The 18234-nt window shown below is 39.1% G+C and overlaps 1 long non-coding RNA gene across 5 annotated transcripts in view; it reads right to left on the bottom strand.

Annotated features, from left to right (window-relative positions):
* LOC128851006 (uncharacterized) overlaps window positions 1–17221 on the bottom strand; it is an 89185-nt gene extending 71964 nt beyond the window's left edge. For all 5 annotated transcript variants that reach the window (XR_008448290.1, XR_008448292.1, XR_008448294.1 and 2 more), the window contains exons 1-2: window positions 17140–17221; window positions 438–511 (exon numbers count right to left, since the gene is read on the bottom strand). This is a non-coding gene — a long non-coding RNA (uncharacterized LOC128851006). The remainder of the gene's footprint in view (window positions 1–437; window positions 512–17139) is intronic.
* Between the last annotated feature and the right edge of the window lie 1013 nt (window positions 17222–18234).

The following is an 18234-nucleotide window of genomic DNA, read 5'->3' as shown; positions in this document are numbered from 1 at the left end:
GGGGGCACTCTGAGGGAAAAGGGAGCCAGGAGGTCGGGTGGTGGTGAGGCAGACAGGGGTAGTGTCCTCCCCAACAACGGAGTAGTCCTACAGTGACCTAGAGATACCAGCAAAGCAAGGATATGGATAAACAGCTACACTGCAATCCAGCTCTCAGCCCAGGCAGCCAGCCCCCAGGATGGGGAGTGATGCCCACGGGGGCTTGACAATCAACATAAATAGTTAGATCAATATATTTATATATCTGTATACTGGTATACGAGGTCTGACACCAAAAAACCCCAAGACTAACTCTATAGCTTAGAAACCAGGAGTGGGAGGGAAGAGACAAAGTGATTCCTATAGATCATGTTCTAATCTGCCACAGTGAGACAAGGCTCAACTTGATCATTATACTCAGTACAACTGGATGCATGTTCAAACAGACATTTTCTTACCCTTAGTTGGAAAATGGCTGTCTGTAAGAGCGAACAACGAGTTAACATCAAATTTCTTGTGAAAGTGAAGAAATCTGTAACAGAAAATTTTCAATTATTGACTGAGGCTTAAGGTGAAGAGATCCCAAAGATCAAGTTGATGCTCAAAGGAATACATCTTTTGTAGGCAGAAGATGTGAAAGCAAAAATTACAGAGATCCTCAACAGCCTTCCAGAAAATGGTCTGTGTAATTGATTTGAACACTGAGAGCATCACATGCAGCTATGTGTCAGCTCAGAAGGAAACTATTTAGAAAGAAATCACAGTTGATTTTCTTAATTTGTTAAATAAATAGAGATACAGGCACAGACTCAGGTGTTTTGGGTTTTTTTTGTAGCTGACCTCATATATTCATAGATATCACTGATCTGTACACAGCAAACTAAAGCAGATATTTTCCATTGAATGATTTCTTTAACAATTCTTTTCCTTTCTGCTGCTTAGGTTTTTTGGTTTTTTGGTTTTTTTTTTTTTTTGTCAGCTTCCATTTCATTGTTGCACATTGCTGTTCATTCAGTTAAATGTTACTTTGATTTCAAGAGATTAGGTCTATATGCATAAAAACAATGTAGGATCAGGACCTTAACCTTTTTCAGATTCATTTTCCCAGCTCCAACACGAGCTTGCTTGTTTCGGTACACTTCTGCATCGACTCCAGCACTCCTTCATCACATCATCAAATCTCTTTCACTGAAAACTTTATGCATTGAAACCAATTCAGTTTATTTCCACCACTTCTTCTACTGTAAGATTTTTATAGAACATCTTTTTTTTCAATTCCTATGCCACACTTATTATATTCTATTTATGTTAAAATTGCCCCTTAGTTTTCACGGGCCTTCTTTTTTCCTTTACTTTTATCATATCTTTATATAAACAGACCAAAAGTACTCTAGGTTTTTATTTTGTTATGTTAAACAAACTGATAAGTTCTGGTAACAAAACAGACTTTCTGTTCCTATAGCAATACTAACACCTCTTTTCTTCTCTCCATCTGCTCCATTAGGAGTTTAATTTGTTGAGTTTTTATGACTGGAATTCTAAACTGCATACTAAATAATGTCTCACCAGTGCAACTTATAATTAATACTTAATGCTTTCGTTTTGTGGAAGCCTCACTAGATACATCTGAGAATTGTATTTCCACTTTCTACTGCTACATGCACCTAGGTGGTGAATAATAATTCATTGACCGAATACTATCCTTAAGTCTTCCTGTTTCATCCAGTGGGCTTTCAGATGATTACAGAAGTTCTGACTGAAGAAATTCTCATAGCTCCCCATATTCATTACCTCACATTTGAAACTAATTAAATCACATACATTGTCCCAGATCTCAGACCTATCCTCTTCTTCCCATGTGGTATTTTGATCACTTTCCATATTGTTAATGTCTGCTATATTTGTATGTCTTGAAAAAATTCATTAACACATTCCCAGTTTTTGTTCTCAAGATATTGCTGGTATTTTCTGTAGCATTGGGTTTGATACTGATTCTTGAGGAATTACAGCAAGAATTCATTTTTATTTCAGCACAAATTTCTGTAGTTCATACATTGTGATATTGTGCTAATCCACCTTTTATTCCAAATATGTAGTCATTTTCCATGTGCATTGAATCGAAGTAGATTAAGTGTTAAATTAATCTCCTCAGACGGGTTCAGTTACTGCAGTTCAGTCAGACACCGTCCACTTCCTAATCCACGGGCCATTGTACTCCCCTTTTCGTTCACATCCATACATTTAAATATCATTCAGAAGTTGCACTTAAGCTTCATATACAACTAATGTACGATTACTGGGTTTGTTGGGCCATGTCCAGTCCTTTTCTTAGATACATCAAGCACAGCTTCTCCTACCTGTACATTGTAACTCTATCAAAAGATAGAGCAACTGCTTCTAGATGTGTTGACTTCATGTGCTATCCTCTCCTCCAGGTGGTCCTGTGGTCCAAGCCCACGAAGCTCAGTTATTTAAACACACCATGCTGTGCAGCAAGGTTTCCCACAAAAAGCACCCCCAGCAATGTTGGGCTTTTGAAAGGAGAGGTGTGTGTAAGCAGGTCTTGCTGGTTCAGCAAGAGACCAGGCTTTCCAAACAGGCTCAGGCACTCTCATTGCTCTCAACTGAATCTCCTAGGAAACAGCAAACTGAAGCTGCATTATCGTTTCCCCAGAGCTTGCCCTTCCTTCAGTCCTATAAACAGACAGCCACGCTGTCTGAAGAGGTGCTGAGGGCACGGTGTAGGGTGACCCAAGCTAGAGATTCATCCTATAGATGTGGGGTTTGCCTCTGGATGGGGTGACCTAGCCCTGCGCTGTCAGTACAGACAGGGAAGATAAATGCAGAGCAGAGAATAACTGATGAAAGGCAGGTCCTGAGAGCGAAGCTCTGTAGGAGGTAGTACAGCTGTATGGAAATAGCGTGCACTGAGTGGAGACTGCAAGCTCCAAAAATTTCTTTCCCATTTGCAGAGAAATGAAACTCTGATGACGCTTTTACTTCACTTTTTCAATAAAATTCATCTTTTGCAAAGTAGTTATTGAAAATATGGGACTAATTATTAATTAATATGGCTTTGCAACTCAGGGATGTCATCTCATCATGGATGATAGAATGAAATAAATAGAAACAAAGCATTTTCATCAGATTTTTTTAGACTACATCAAATCCAAAACTTAATTTACATATACCATAAAAAACTAGATAGAATTGACATGGTATTATGAACAGATAATGCCATTTTTTAGCCTTCGGTTTAAAAACAGTTGCTTTGCTGTTAAACACCAATGAAACTGTCACAGACACAGATCTTTACTCTCTGCCCATGAATAACAGTGGGGCCAAACAAGAATTCTCCAAGTCTTTCAGTTTCCTTGTATTCACCCTACTTTTTTCCATGTATTCAATTTCTACTTTTGTTCAGATTGCAACATTTGGTCATTAGGTGGCCCATGATCCAAACACTCCTGGTGCCAAACTCATTTGGCTCCTGAGTTAGGCATATCCATTCCTATGCCAGGTGAACATTTATGAACTGGGGAAAGGAAGGTGTTTAGAAAATGGAGGATGTGCTAGCAGCTGTAAAAAAAAAAATCCAAAATACATGGTCCCTGACAAAAAATCTTAAAGGCTAAAGCCTACTCACTGCAAACAGCTTGCTACTTACATAGCCTAACTGTCAGAATGTGTCTTTATCCTTTCAGGGATCTAGCCCAGTCCATAAAATTATCCACGTGCGTAACTGCTGATGGGTTTAAAACAGTGGAGGCAAATGACTTATAAATGGATCTCACAGATGGCAGAACTATTTGAAGAAGATTCCTCTTCTCCAGTGGTGTGAAGTTGACTCTGAAGTACATCACTGCTGCAGCCTGAGAGGGAGTGAGCATTTGAGTTTCACAGCTTGAGCATGGAGAAGCCAAGCACACCGGCACTCCTGACAGCATGCAACACCCACTAGCCAGAATGTTTGCAGTAGGTAAACACCTACAAACTTAAAATGTACAGAATCTGGAGGGTTTCAAACTAGTGACCTTTTTCCTATTATGGTCCATCTTTCTCATTTAATTTCAGGAGTTGAATACAACTTCCAGAGTGAATTCTGCTTAAGAAAGGCCATTGTGGGATCCGCCTAAATAAGTAGTGAATATCATGCAGAAAGTGAGAACAGTATATATATAGAGAGAGAGTGTGTATACATATATAATAGTCATAGTTAGAGAGTAAGGAATGACTGTTCACAGTTTTGCAACAGTAGACAACAACAATTTTCCTGAAAATACAGTTACCACAAAGAAAAATAACATGAAGATGCGCAGAGATTTACAAATGCTTTAGTATCTGATTAGATTTACTACAAATTCCCCAAGGGTCCTCTTTGCTTTCTGGTCTCTTCAGTTTCAAAGATAAACCAATTGAATTTATAATTTAAAAAACCACGATTTTCTTTCCAAAAGAAGCAACATCACATGTAGCAAACTGAGGCTTCATGACATTTTAAAATTATTAATAAATAAAATGAGATTTGGAAAACATAGAAAACAATGTCTGTGGACTCCTATTCATTATCATAAACCTTTATGTTATAAAAAATGAAAAATAAATTGCAGTGTGCAATACTGGAAATATTTCTGCACTTTCAGTTCAAGTCACAAAATATATGTTTCCCCATTTATCCTCACTACCTTAACAAACGAAACCTCAGTAACATGGGGAGAGCATTCATGCAGGAGCTATGGAAACAAAGCACAAAATAGCAAGATTAGCAGTGTTCCAGGCAAGTATTTTGTCATTTTCTTCAGTTTCCATGTTGTTTAGAGTGTTAGTTGTTCAGATACTGTGATAATAGGCTCTACATTGAAAAAAAAGATGCTATCTAGCTAGCTTGCTGGGAGATAGATAGATAAGGCTTCTGTTTATGTAAGTTTTCAAATACTTTTTTACTTTCCAGGCCTTTGCTGACTGTTCAACTAAGAGCAGAATTTATCAGCCTTCCCTATTTCCAGTATGTGTTCTGTTATAGATTTCTTATTTTGATAACTAGTAGATATTTTAAAGAGAGGTCATAGCTTTAAACCCTGGCACAAATGTCAAGAGTTAAAGTACTGAATATGACTTCCAGAATATTTTTGGCTTGCTATTGTAAAGGGAGAAACTGCATCTTTTTAGTCTGGAAATTTTCTTTCCGCAAATGTTTGCGATAGCCAAGTATCCATAGAAGAAAGATTAAAAATAACCGGAGATCTCAACAGTACAGTTACTTACGCATGTCTAAGTATGCCTAAATATGATTTTGTTCCTACACTAAATCTTAAAGACTCATTATTAAGCAGTAATCTAACCTATAAATATGCTATAAATACAAGGCTTTTTCTTCTTGTAGAGATCACAACAATGCAACAAGCTGTTGGTAGGTGCTGCTTCACATCAGCACTTTTGTTCTGTATCTTTATTGAAAAATCGCGAGTATTTCTGTCAGCAGGACATCTGCTAACTAGAGAAGCCACCCTACTCTCAAATCTAACAGGCAAGCTGAGTCTCTTTATCTTTACCATGTTCTTACTGTGAGATAGCTAAATGAGGCCACCCCCTAGACGTGGTTCACCTTCTGATAAAGACTTCAGTGACTTTTGTGTCGACTTAAATTTTACAGGAACATAACTAAGACATGACAAGTTACATTCTTGGATACTTTGCTTAAGGCAGCCATTAGGGTGGCATATATAGTAACCACAATGTCCTAAGGGCACGAGAAAAGCAATTTTTGTATGGAGGCAATATCTTTTATTATCGACTGTTACACTAAAAAAAAAAAAAAAAAAAAGACACCAAACAATAGAAAGACTCATGAGACTCATGAGACTCATGAGCCTGAGGTGACCCGAAGAAAGACTATTGTGCCTGGAAAGTTGGCTGTTTTGTTGGTCTGGTAAAAGTTACTATCTCTTCCTAAAAGCTATGTGTTAGCTATAAATAGTCCTGTTAGTTCAGGAGCCCTCCCAGTGTTTCCAGTAAGGCATAGTGGTGCCAGGTGTCACTTGTGCCAAAGATGCTGCCTTATCTTTTGTCTAATGCTCCACAGTGCATCTTGCTGCTAGTCCAGACAAGATGTTTACATCTCCCTTCTGAAATCATTCATATCCAAAACCACAGATGTAACATCATTCTTCTGATATAAGCGTATGCTAAGCAATGACTCCACACTTCCCAAAATTCTGTGTGCCTGTATCTTTATGTATTCTTTGATCAAGTTGAAAGGATGAATCCGTTGTGCCTGTTTATTAGCCCCAACAACTGCATTCAGTATATGGGTGGAAACATCCCCTTTAGCATGTTAATTACAAATTCACACTAGGGGTTCTTTTGTTTTCTGAGAGAATACAGTTCTTTGATTACACAAGACCTAAGTGGCATTTCAGAATATCAGCTTTAATAACTCATTCCTACAGATCCACCTGGTAGAATTAAAATTAGGAAGAAGGTTTATAACTTGTCAAACTAGGTTTCTAATTAATGGAGTTACTTGTGTTGCAACAACTACTTGCTCCCTCATAGACTGCTGTTTTCTTAAATGCAGTGGTTCTGATGTCACATGGTGAAAATCTGTGGATTTGAAAATCTACCATTATGAATTTACAGGTGAACATAAGACAATCTATTAAAAATACTCAAAACCTCTTAGAATAAGCACAAAATGCTGTATTTACTGCACAAATATTTTGAATATTTTTCTGCATAGTGATCATAATCATGCATGATTTCAGATTCTTCTGTAGGTATAATGTAGTAGAAATAACGCTTTTCTTGTATGGAATGAATAATCATTTACATAAAAGCAATTCTTTTTCCTTTTTAATTCCATTTTAGGGGGACAGAACAGTGAGCTGAAACTTTCAAAGCTCCGATAGTATGATTGCATTTTTCTTGGAAAGTATTCAAAAAAAGCACTTCCTTTCACTGTCTTTTACTTTTTTATAGGAGTGAAGGTGGGTAAAATCCCTCCACAGGCGGGATTGATCTTGCCTAAATTGAGCATCTAAAATTTAGCTGTCTAATTGCAGTCTAACTCTCTTGTGTTTCCGTTAGAATTAATGGAGAGCAGTAGATATCTCCTGTCTGGTACTCAGCCTCAGACAGAAATCCAGCAAAGTCTAGATGAATTCCTCTTTGCAGATGTTTCTGTCTCTCTGTTAACTATAAAAGGACCTCAGGGTGATGAGCTCAGGATTTCACTTGCTACCTTCAATATGCACGGCAAACATCCGTTCACAAATCCATGTAATTACTGTCAAATCACTATTTACAGCATGCCTCCCCTGTGAAACCTGCAGGTCTTACAGACAATGGACAAGCTGTTAGACAGTTCAGAATTCTTGTGCAATAATTTGTTTATTTTACTGTTATCTTATCCCCTGCCTTTCTCCCTGGTGGATGCTTTATGCACATATGCATATCTCACCAATCCAAAGGCAAAATCCTGGCTCTGTTGAAGATGACATGGCCAGAATTTCTTGCCCTCCCTTAAATATCATAAAAAGTACAGAACTACTGGGTCCTAGTCCTTAATATAATGCATTAACCTATACATGTTATCTCTTATGTCGTAGTCCTACATAAGAAGTTGAAAAAAAACCCTACAAAGGATGTATAAATAGGCTGATCAGACAAAATATCTATGGCAGTAAGATCGGCTTGTTCTGCTCCAGGGGAAAAAAAAAAAACCACAAACCAACACAAAAACCATACCATGTAAAATGATCCTTTCAATGAAAATTGAGTTTTTATGGTCCCTTATTAGAGATTCCCCTTACAACTAATTATATTAAACTTCTACATTCTGTGCTTTTTCTCATAAGTAATCTCACAATCTCCAAATCTGTGAAAGTAAATGCTTAGTCAGTGTGTAAATTGAGGACAATTATCATTATGACCACACAGTAATACGAAAATAATTAGACCATTGCTAGCAGCAAAAATATAAATCAAATCAGTTTGTAATAGGAACATTAATAATTTGTTAAAGATACAATCTATTGCACACGAAGACTGGAAAGCAGCTGAGCTGAGCTGCTTTGCTGAAGACAGTACTTGTTTTGAAATAAAGAGCACAAAGTTCAGTGTATGTGCATCAGTGATAATCTATGGGTGATTGTGTTCAAGAGAATTCACAGCCTATTCCAAATGCATGAACTCAGTGGAACTGGGAAATCAAATGGCTGAGTGGTATTTATTATGCTACCCTTATCTTTGCCAACGTGGAGGGAAAGACTGGGACAGTTCACTTTGCCTCCAGGCATCCAGTAATGAGCCAACCGGTGGTGCATTAGGAAGTAGTGGGCAAGTGGCATTATCATCAGGTGCATTTTTAGTAGCAGAGTCAAGTAGCACTGGGAGCATTATAAGTAGTGCAGTCGAGTGCTAGAGCATTGGTTATTATAGCACTGAATGTACAATGGCAGGAAAGCTTTGGGAAATATAACAAGCAGAGTTAGGCCTGAAACATCCACTTTAAATACTGCCAAACTTTGAAGAGCAGCAGCTCTAAACTCAGACTTTGGCACCTAGGGATCACTCTAACTGGTGAAACCTGATTCTCAAACTCAAATTCTCTCAAATCCTCCAAAATCCTGGATACGTTTCTGATGACAAGTAACAGAGTCCAGATTCTTTCAGTTCACAATAGATAGTGTAGCTAAATGCCACAGCAAACTTTTCAAAAAGGAGCCATTTGGCATATAAAGCACAGTAGTCAGAGGCAAAGGTAATACCAAATGTGCAGTACGATAATTAAGAAAAAATTACAAGTGATGGGCAACATTACTGAAGTCTTTCCAGACAATGAAACCTGAAGAGATTCTTGACAATGTCAGGGATCACAGTAAACATTTGGGCAAACGAGTATGTAGGGTGTTGGAAGGCTTGGAATGGGGTCTACTGCCCCACAATAAATCTGTATGGATCAGGCAGTCACAACCTCTCCTGAAGGAAACGTATTTTAACGTGAAAATTACAGCATAAGGACTACCTCCCAGTCCATGTTCAACTCCTACCCTTGCCCATATTCTTCCTTTCCCCACATGTTCTCCTCCTGGGACCAACAGACCTAGCATACACAGCAGGTCTGCGCCAGCATTTCACTGGGGTGAGGTAAACTTTGAGAATCAGAGGCTGTGTCCAGCCCTAATGTATCTCATTCTTCATGGTGGTGACAAAAGGTACTGGGTTAAGGGGACAAACAAGTGGTGATGCGGCAGAGAGCAGAGCTAGTCAGGTACTCAAAGCATGGAGCAAGGCAGGGAATAAATCTGGTATCATGGGCTTTCTGACAGTATTGATACATTCAGGGCTGGTAGCTACCTCACGTGCTAGGACTCCTGCACTGTCAGTATATCATCAACCGAAGAAACAGGTGATTGATATGAAATCTAGACTCTGGTCTTCCTCCAGCTCTAGACCAGCAGTGAAATCACAGTAATGCTGGAAACCATTGATGTTCTGAATGGGAGATGTGGTGAAGTGTCAATGTCTTTTGCAGACTTCATTCCTAAAGCCCACGTAAAACTGCAAACTTTCAGAATGTTTTTGGTCCTGCAGCCCTAATCTATTCAGATCGGATGGCAGTTTAAGGTCAGAGTAAATGGTGGATGAAATATCTACAAAAAGCCTAAGTCCTCCACAGGAAAGAAGACTATGAAGCATGCAGAGTCCTCTCTCTGTGGTGGTTAGAGCAGGAAGCAGCAGGAAGATTAAATGGCAATTAGGTCTCTGGAAATGCTACTAAAGCACATGTAGGAAGTGTTTTCCTCTGCGTTCTCTGACAATAGCAGATGTCTTGGATTCAGTGTAGCTTATACCTGCTTATACCTTGCAAACAGGAGTGAAGGCTGAGTGTACATACAGATAGATGCTGAGCAAGTAACTGAGACTCCATTAACTATTAAGACTTTCCCCTGTGGCTGATGACAATAAAAGGCTTTGGTGCTGGCATTGGTTATGATTAACAATGAAAATGTGGCCAGCATCTTCAGTTATGGAGATTTATTTCATCTGATGTATAAAAGTATATGCCAGCCATACTATGTATGCTCATGGGGCATGGAGTATTTCTCTGCAGATAGACAAGAGGTGACTCCCACATAAGAAAACCAAAGACAATGAGCAGCTAGGCACTGAAATGTTAGCCATTTAAGTGGGAATTAGAGACTGAAATCTGAAAATACTACCAAATTGGCGTGATTATGTCGTATCAAGTCAGAAAAGGAGCTCATAACACATTAATAGAATTTATTATAATTGCTGGAGGAATATAAGGAATATAATATTATTTGAAATTTCTCTTTTAAAGAATAAGAAATCCTTCTAAAGAATAAGAAAACCCTCACGCTGGTTGCAACTACTGTATTCCCCACCTTTCTTAATGTTCAATTACTTTCAGCTAAAACCAAGAAATATGTGGAGAAAATTAGTATGTCATTGGAGATTGTCATGGTATAAATGAAAACTTATGTATTAGTATGCGTCATGTTTCAAGCACACATCCCTTTTACTTTCTGTACTCTCTTCTAAAGAACACTAATAAGAAGCGAATCATAAAAAAGTTGTAGTTATGTATGCTGCCCTTCTTCTGTTTTACTTTTGTATTGGCTTATATAAACACATTTGCTCTGGAAAGAGGATTTCTGCAAGGCTGTTTTAAGGAGGGACAAATGTTTTTGCAGTGCCTGAACAGGTACTAAAATCCAGACTGTCTTGATCTGTAACCAGTAACAAATTGAGCTGGTCCAGCAACAAACGTAGAAATAAACGCCAAGATAACATATGTTCTTCTCATATGAAACTATCATTTATGGTGTACTTGTTATTTCTTCTGCAGGTATAGGTCAGAAGCGATAACATATTGCAGGTCTTGTAAAAGTGGAACACAGCAGCAGTTCTGTGTAGATTCATGTCTGAGTTCGGTGAGTGCATCTCCTCATCCATCTTATATCAATTTTTATGAGATATTGTCTCGCCTGGAATTCTAGACATCGTTCCTATTATTCAGTTGTTTTCCACATTTGTGCTGCCTGGCTTCCTGGTTTTGCTGCCACCAATCAACTATGAATACTCCTTTGCTATTCAAAATGGAGATCTTCCTCTTCTGAACTTTCAAGAATGTCACTCTGAACATAAAGTTGTTGCCATTAGAAATTCAGCATTTCCTAACAAACCCCATGTTCAGAATGAAGTATATAGAGAACCATTACCTTGGACACAGAAATAACTGGAGTTTATTGCGAGTTTTCTAAATGCCTGACAGGGAGTTTCAAGAGTGCTGAAGCTTTCCAATTTTCCATTAGGAAAATGAATGTCTGAGACATGAATCACTCCTCAGAAGGGTCTAAAGCTTCCACTGATTAAAAAGAGAGTGCAGAGAGAAGAGGCTGATAGTGAATTCTGCACGGTAAGTGTTTATACTTGGTCAGACAGGGCTCATCTATAATGACATATTGCAGTTTGTGCCAAAAAAACCCACATTCTGGGTTAATCTGAAACAAAATAACAAACACATACATACCTAGATTTAGATTTAAATACATTGTTTTGGATACAACAAACAAGCACAATATTCAATGAGAAGTCAGTGAACAGATTACTGAAATATATATTCCATACTTTTCTTACACCCCGCAGTCATTTTCGTAAGATATCAACACATTCTCTTAAAATCCGTAACTGTGTCCCATACCTCCATTTTTTTTCCTACAGAAATCCTAATCTTAGCTTTGATTTTTACCCATTTTCTCCTTACAGGACCTTTAACTATCTGCAGAGTTTTGTACCTACTTAGCATGTATTCTAACTAACCAGTTTGGTGGTGGGCATCCTCATGCTTAAATAGAGCGTGTAACTGTTCACCTCACAGCAACATGTTCCCTCTGTGTGCCACTGACATAGCCCCCCTTTCTCTACAAAGCTGTCTATGTTCAAGAAATATTAAGGTACTTATTTCTATTTTATTTTGTTTTGTATATCTTTTAGTGCTAAGATCAACACCGCCCAAAATGTTCAAAAGTTACTGCTTTGAGGGAAATTACTGCAAGATGAATGGGTAGACAGACAATGAGAACAGATAAAAACACATAAAAGATGTGTTTTCTTGAGGACGAAGGCTATGTTCAAAGTTATGTTCGAAGTTATCACTCCTAAATGAGGTATTTCTCTTTAAAGAATACATTAAAAGCTGCATTTGCCTGGGCTCCTACTGCCCCCCATGAGAGTTTTAGTGTCAACAGCCTGTTCCTTTTATTGTCTGGGATCCTCCACTAAGCTTTATCCCACGAGGAGCTGAGGGAATGGAGAAGACAAGCTCAAGGCAAGTGTTTGAGTCCTGTCATTGCATTGCAAAGCCTAGCCCATGGGAAGGACTTACATTCTGAATAATAGGCATGCAAATTAACCCTTCTCAGGGGGAACTCCAGGGAGACTGGCTTTTAGTACTCTAGTAAATATTCTCTGGTACTTCCATGACTAAAAATAAAGTTGAGTTTTCAACTTTGTAATGCATAGTTTGAAATTAAAGAGTTTCCCCTGAGATGAAAGCTTCATGTTTCGACCAGGCTTAGATTATGTAGAGAACTTTATGGACATCTCAATGTACTAGTGTACGTAACTGTCTCCCTTAACAAGACATATGCTCTTGTGAAGATACGCATGCTTCACTTGAGATTGTTCCCATGTTTTTAATACAAGTTCACTCAGTTTTTACTTTCTGTTTTAGCAATATTTCTGAGATTTGTGTCTTTTAATTCCAGAAGATATTAATGAGATTTTATTTTAGTTCTTGCTATTACCCAGGTAATAAAGAAAGGTGCTGAAAAATTAAATTGGAGAAAATGAGGAAAGAGCAAGATATGTTCTGTGTTTATTACTGGTAATGTGAAAACAGTAGAAAACGTCCAAGTGTCTGTGTACATGGGTTTTGCTTAAATGAACCACAGACAGGCAGCAAAAACACAGACAGACAAAACAAAAATGCCACTACATTCACAGAACATAAAATAATTCATAAACTTTGATGATACCCTTAAGTTCCAGTCCCCTGAGGACTTGGTAGATGTAATTGCTTCGAGATCAATTTTACATTACCAAAACAGAAATATTTACACTTACTTTAACAAATGTCTAATCCAAAACCTATTGTACTCTGAGTCAGAGTCCCTTCATTTAACTCATTGAAATTTGGATGAGGCCATTTGAGCACGAGGCTGATTAAACAGACATTGTCATTTCTCTTACAGTGCAGGTTATGCAAGTTTTTCCTGGGTCTTCCACTCTAAATGCCCTTTTGTGGAGTCCTGAGATGTAAATTTAGGGACTAACATCTTCAACGTTTTGTTTGAACGCCAATGCCGTGCCATGATTTAAGAAGAGGCAGTTTCTAAAGTGCACTTGCAGCTGACTCAGACAGGCCTTTATAGTATTGATTGCAGGGAATGTTTGCTTTATGTACTGTTCAGTACGGTAATCCTAGATATATTGAATGTGGGATCAGGGATCAGCATAAAATGATGTGACATTGTTTAGAAAAAGGATATCCCCCCACCAGATCTTTGTAATTACAATGCAGGGAAGTTTGATGATGCCGTTACTGCATTAATTCACTCTCTGCAAAAGTTAAAAGCAGCAACGGGATCATTGTTTATTACAGGAAAAGCTTATATCCAAATAGTAAGAGGTTACTTTAGTAAAATTCACCAAGACTTTTCATTGATTTGTTTAGACAGATGTCTCAAACAGTTCAGAACTATCCCACTGTTCATGCATAATGAGGTCCATAGCATTAATTATGTATGCAATTTCATTAGAAATAATGGTCTCTTACAGCCATATGCAGCATGTTACATTTACTCACACTACGAAAGATGCCACTTCTAAATCTGTCAACGCTTGCCACTACCATAGCTGAATACTGCACCATAAGAACCTCAGCCTTCAGCACAAATTCATCCTCTTTCCATTAAAGTCAGGATTCTTTCATACAGTTAATACTTCTGATGCACATAGTTGCACTCAAGTTGTAGATATTATAAATTAACAGCTGTCAATATATGGTGAATTTCTTTTATTTTCCTCCAAAATTACTTTTAGATCAGGACTCCGGGTTGAAAACAAAAGAGCTCAGACAGTCAGAAAAGGTGAATTGTTAGGAGGCAAGGGATAAGCAATATGTTTATGTAAAAACTGATGTCTTTTCTCCCCATAAGAGCTGAAATGGGAACCTCCCAGCACCTTCACCAGCATGCACAACCAGGTGCCTACACAACTAATCTGTACCTGGTTCACAAATGGGGTGGAATGGCTGCAGCTTTCCAAGATGCACATCCTCTGCTGAGAGCCTGCCAGCAGAGATGGCAGTAACAGGTAGCATTGCTCTGTTAGAGCTATTAAATAAGCTAATATGGTAGAAGAACATACAGTGGATGTGTATAACATTTACAGAGCTGGTTTTAGTATAAGATTATTCAACTATTCTAGGATTTACAGCAGTTGAACTACAAATATGCCCCACTGTGGACAGAGTTGTGTCAATATACCAATTCATTTGGGAGATTTTAAAATCATTAGTGAAGGTTTGCAATTGATATGCCCTCAGGAATCACTGTGTTTTACCACTGTGATTTACAGCTGAGGTGCTTTTGCATGGGATAATCTAAACACTGTTTAAAGCTCAGTCACTTGAAATTAACTAACCTGTTAATTCCTGACAGATATATGCCTAACCTCTTCACACCACCCAAGATGGTTTGTCTTCAGGATTAAGAAATACAAGCTGAAATCCTATACTCAGATGAACAAAATACTAGTGTGGCTGCTAAAAAATTAAATATATATATTCAAAAAAGAGCTCTCCTTAATTACAATGCAGTAAATTGTGCTGTGAAACCATGGAGCCATACACAGTAAAATGCAACTACTTTTTAGTAAATGGGATATCCTTTATAAACATAATTCCAACGTACCAGTGAGAAAATGTACATTTTCTAAGTTCAATTATACTGAAATGATTGATTGTGATACAGTCTGGTGTTTGGTTTTCTTTTTGCTTTGTCTCAGTCATTATTTTAACCCCCAGTCTTCCTGATAAAAAAAATCTTTATGTGATTTTGACTTTATTGTGCAAATTCCAAAAGTTGTTTAAAACCCATGTTATGCCACATGCATCTTGATTAAGTAGGTCTTACTGTATAAAGTTTTGCAACTTAGGAGAGATTGCAAGCTAAGTACAATAGGCTACAAATGATATTTTATGATGGGAGTCTCCTCTGCCAGCAGCTCTAGGCTACGGTTCTGCTCCCACACAAACAGAAGGTTTGGGGTGATTTTCAGCTTCTGATGTCCTTCATTCCCTCTCTGAATATTACTGTGCTATTCCTGCCAGGGATGCCCTCACGAGATCCTGATGTGTTGCCATAAGTGTCCATGATGCAGTGTGAAATATTTAACACATACATTTAAAAAAAGCCACTAAAAACTGAGGGTCTGCAACCCAAAGCCGGCCTCTGCTCTGTGTGCACACTAACCTCTGGTCCATACCACAGTGAAGGTTTTTGTATTGGCTGGCCCGTGGGATATTGTCATCTTCAGCTGCCCAGTAGCAGCTTGAAGAGAAGACTGAACTTGCCCCAAAGTACCTTATACCCTGGAAATGGGAGGCTTGTGTAGAGTCTAGATCCACATGTGCCAGACTCAGTCCTTGTACTCCAGTCACCCCAATATTTGATAGCTGTGGAGATGATGGCATTGTGCCAGCCACTGCACTGTAGACGCAGACAAGCTCTGAGTTCAACTTTTCCCCAAATCTCTGAGGAAGAAAAGAAGAAGTCTTTTGTTTCATGATCCTGACTTCTTGTCTGTACTTGAATGACCAAATCCACTTGCAATACAGTCTTCAGAATCAGAGAACACAGGCTAAAATCCTTTCCCAACAGGAACTAAACAACAGTGTGAGCTTGATACCCTATTACTTGTTCTGGGAAAGAGATTTGCACACCCCAGGCTGTTCAGTGTGGCAGTAAGCCCCAAACCCCTGGGAAGACAACAAGTTCATCAGTGCTTCAACAACCCTCCCAATTTGCTATGCAGAAACCCTCTCAGAGCTGCTGCCTGACAGCCCCTTCATTGTGCTTGTGTTGCGAGATCCCACCAGGGACACTGCAACTGTTACAAGAAACCAGAGGTTTCTCTGGATCCTTCGCTTCTTCTAGGCTACCCTCTGTAAGGCAGCACAGAGATGCAGAGGTGCCTAGAAATCCCCTGTATCCAAGGAGATGCAGGAGATTCTGTGCATCTAGGGGATGTCCCTCAGGGGACCCATAGCCCCACTCACAGGGCAGCAACCTCCTTACACATCAGGGAATCTGGCTTTTTCCATCAGCTCCCTTGCCAAGTCCCTTTCCATGCTAGGAAAGGATAGTTTTTGTTTAAATTGGTCAAAAAAAACAAGTGTATTTGCCATCCCCTCCTCTCTTCAAATGCATATTGCTTTAGAAAATGGATTTTATTACAAGCTACAGGGTATAATTTTGTGGGAACCCCCATGTTAGTCTATTGGCAGTGTATCACTGAAGTACACTTAAAATTAGGCTCTGCTACGAAATGCCATGTGCTGCTAAAGCACTGCCAGCACACTTACCACTGCCCTGAACATAAACAAAGCCAATCTCTGTCCCAAAGCGATTACAGAAAGGGCATTGAAGAACCGATCACTATATGACCAGCATCGCCTTGCTGCAATCATGTAGCATGCAAAAAAAAATCTGTGTTATGCACAGCAGCTTGGGTTTCTTGCGGGGTTTTCTGTTCTACCTTTCTTAGAGATTTATCAACTCTTACGGTATCTAAGCCAACTGCAAAGGGAGCATGTCAAAAATCCTGCAATCAATAAATAGCATGTCAATGGAGCTGCAGATTGAAAGCAAGTCAGTGACTGAATTCTGCATCGCTCGTGTTACACACAAGATATAATGTCTGAGGACAGTGGTGCACGATCACACAGACACCTTCTCACTCCATCCCTTCACCGAACACCATCACTTACAAGAAGCACTTATTTGTCTTTCGTATCAAGGGTCTCCACCTCCGTTTATGCCAGCGGGAGTCAAGAACGAGGCTCCCTACCTGAAGGTTGTCCTTTCTTCCATCCCAGCCTTTCGCTCTGCCCGTCTCTCCCCGCCCGTTCCCCCCTCGGGCGCGGCTGCCGCTGTCCCGGCTCGGAGCGAACCGTGAGGGCGCTGCGCCACCGCCTGGCGCTCGGGCACAACCCCAGCATGGCGAGGAGGCTTTCGCCACGGATTAAAACCTCCTCTGTCTTAAATATCAACTTGTTAAACTTTGACTTCGGTTTTAAAACGTGAATAAAAAAAAAAAATCAAAATGTATATCTCTGCCTCAAAAACGCTGTAATTAAACATCACCCACAGATGCAATTTAATGATGCTTGTTCTTCAGACTCACAGGCTAAGATAACGCAGTCTGTTGTCGACTAATCACGTTGTCTTAATTTGCCAATTAAAAAAAAAAAAAACAACTAAATATCCCGAACAAATGGAATCATTATCTTGGATTTCTTCGCTGCACCTTATGCCTCGCCCCATCCGATGCCTGGCACTGTGGGGTTTGCTGCGCTGAGCAGCCTTCAGTGAGCTCAGCGAGACTCTGGCTGCTCCCCTGCACCAGATCACAATTTGCTTTGCAAATCCTCTCCCCACCAAACCAGAATTGCAAACATAACCCTCACTAACAATATTTAATAGTGACTTTAAAAAGCTTGAACTTTTCTCCTTATATTGCCTTTTCAACACGTATCTTAATTAACCAGGGAGAAAGCATCACTCAGACAGTGTCTCTTGTTGAACACAGCTGAGTTAATTTCTCTCATCTCTTTAAGCAGGCAGGCAAGGCATTTTCTTTCTCTTCATATCTTTCAGTGACCCTGTGACCACTGCAAAACTTTCATCTAACTTTCTCCTCTCAAAAATGTAAAGTAAGAAAACAAAATCTATGCATCATTTAAAGATGCCCCAGGACAGCTTTGAATTATGCAACCCACAGTTATGTGAGCTGCTGCTTAAGGGATTCTTTGGCTCCTTCATGACACTGATCAATCCCCTCTCGGTTTTATTTAAAAGATCCAGTCACTGAAGCATTCAGACCACATTATTCTCATCAGTCATTCACATGCCTGGAAAACAATGCCAATAAATACATAAGGAA

The sequence above is a fragment of the Cuculus canorus genome, chromosome 1 (genome assembly GCF_017976375.1).
Source record: "Cuculus canorus isolate bCucCan1 chromosome 1, bCucCan1.pri, whole genome shotgun sequence".
In the NCBI taxonomy this organism is placed as follows: Eukaryota; Metazoa; Chordata; class Aves; order Cuculiformes; family Cuculidae; genus Cuculus; species Cuculus canorus.
This window is presented reverse-complemented; position numbering and strand designations above follow the sequence as displayed.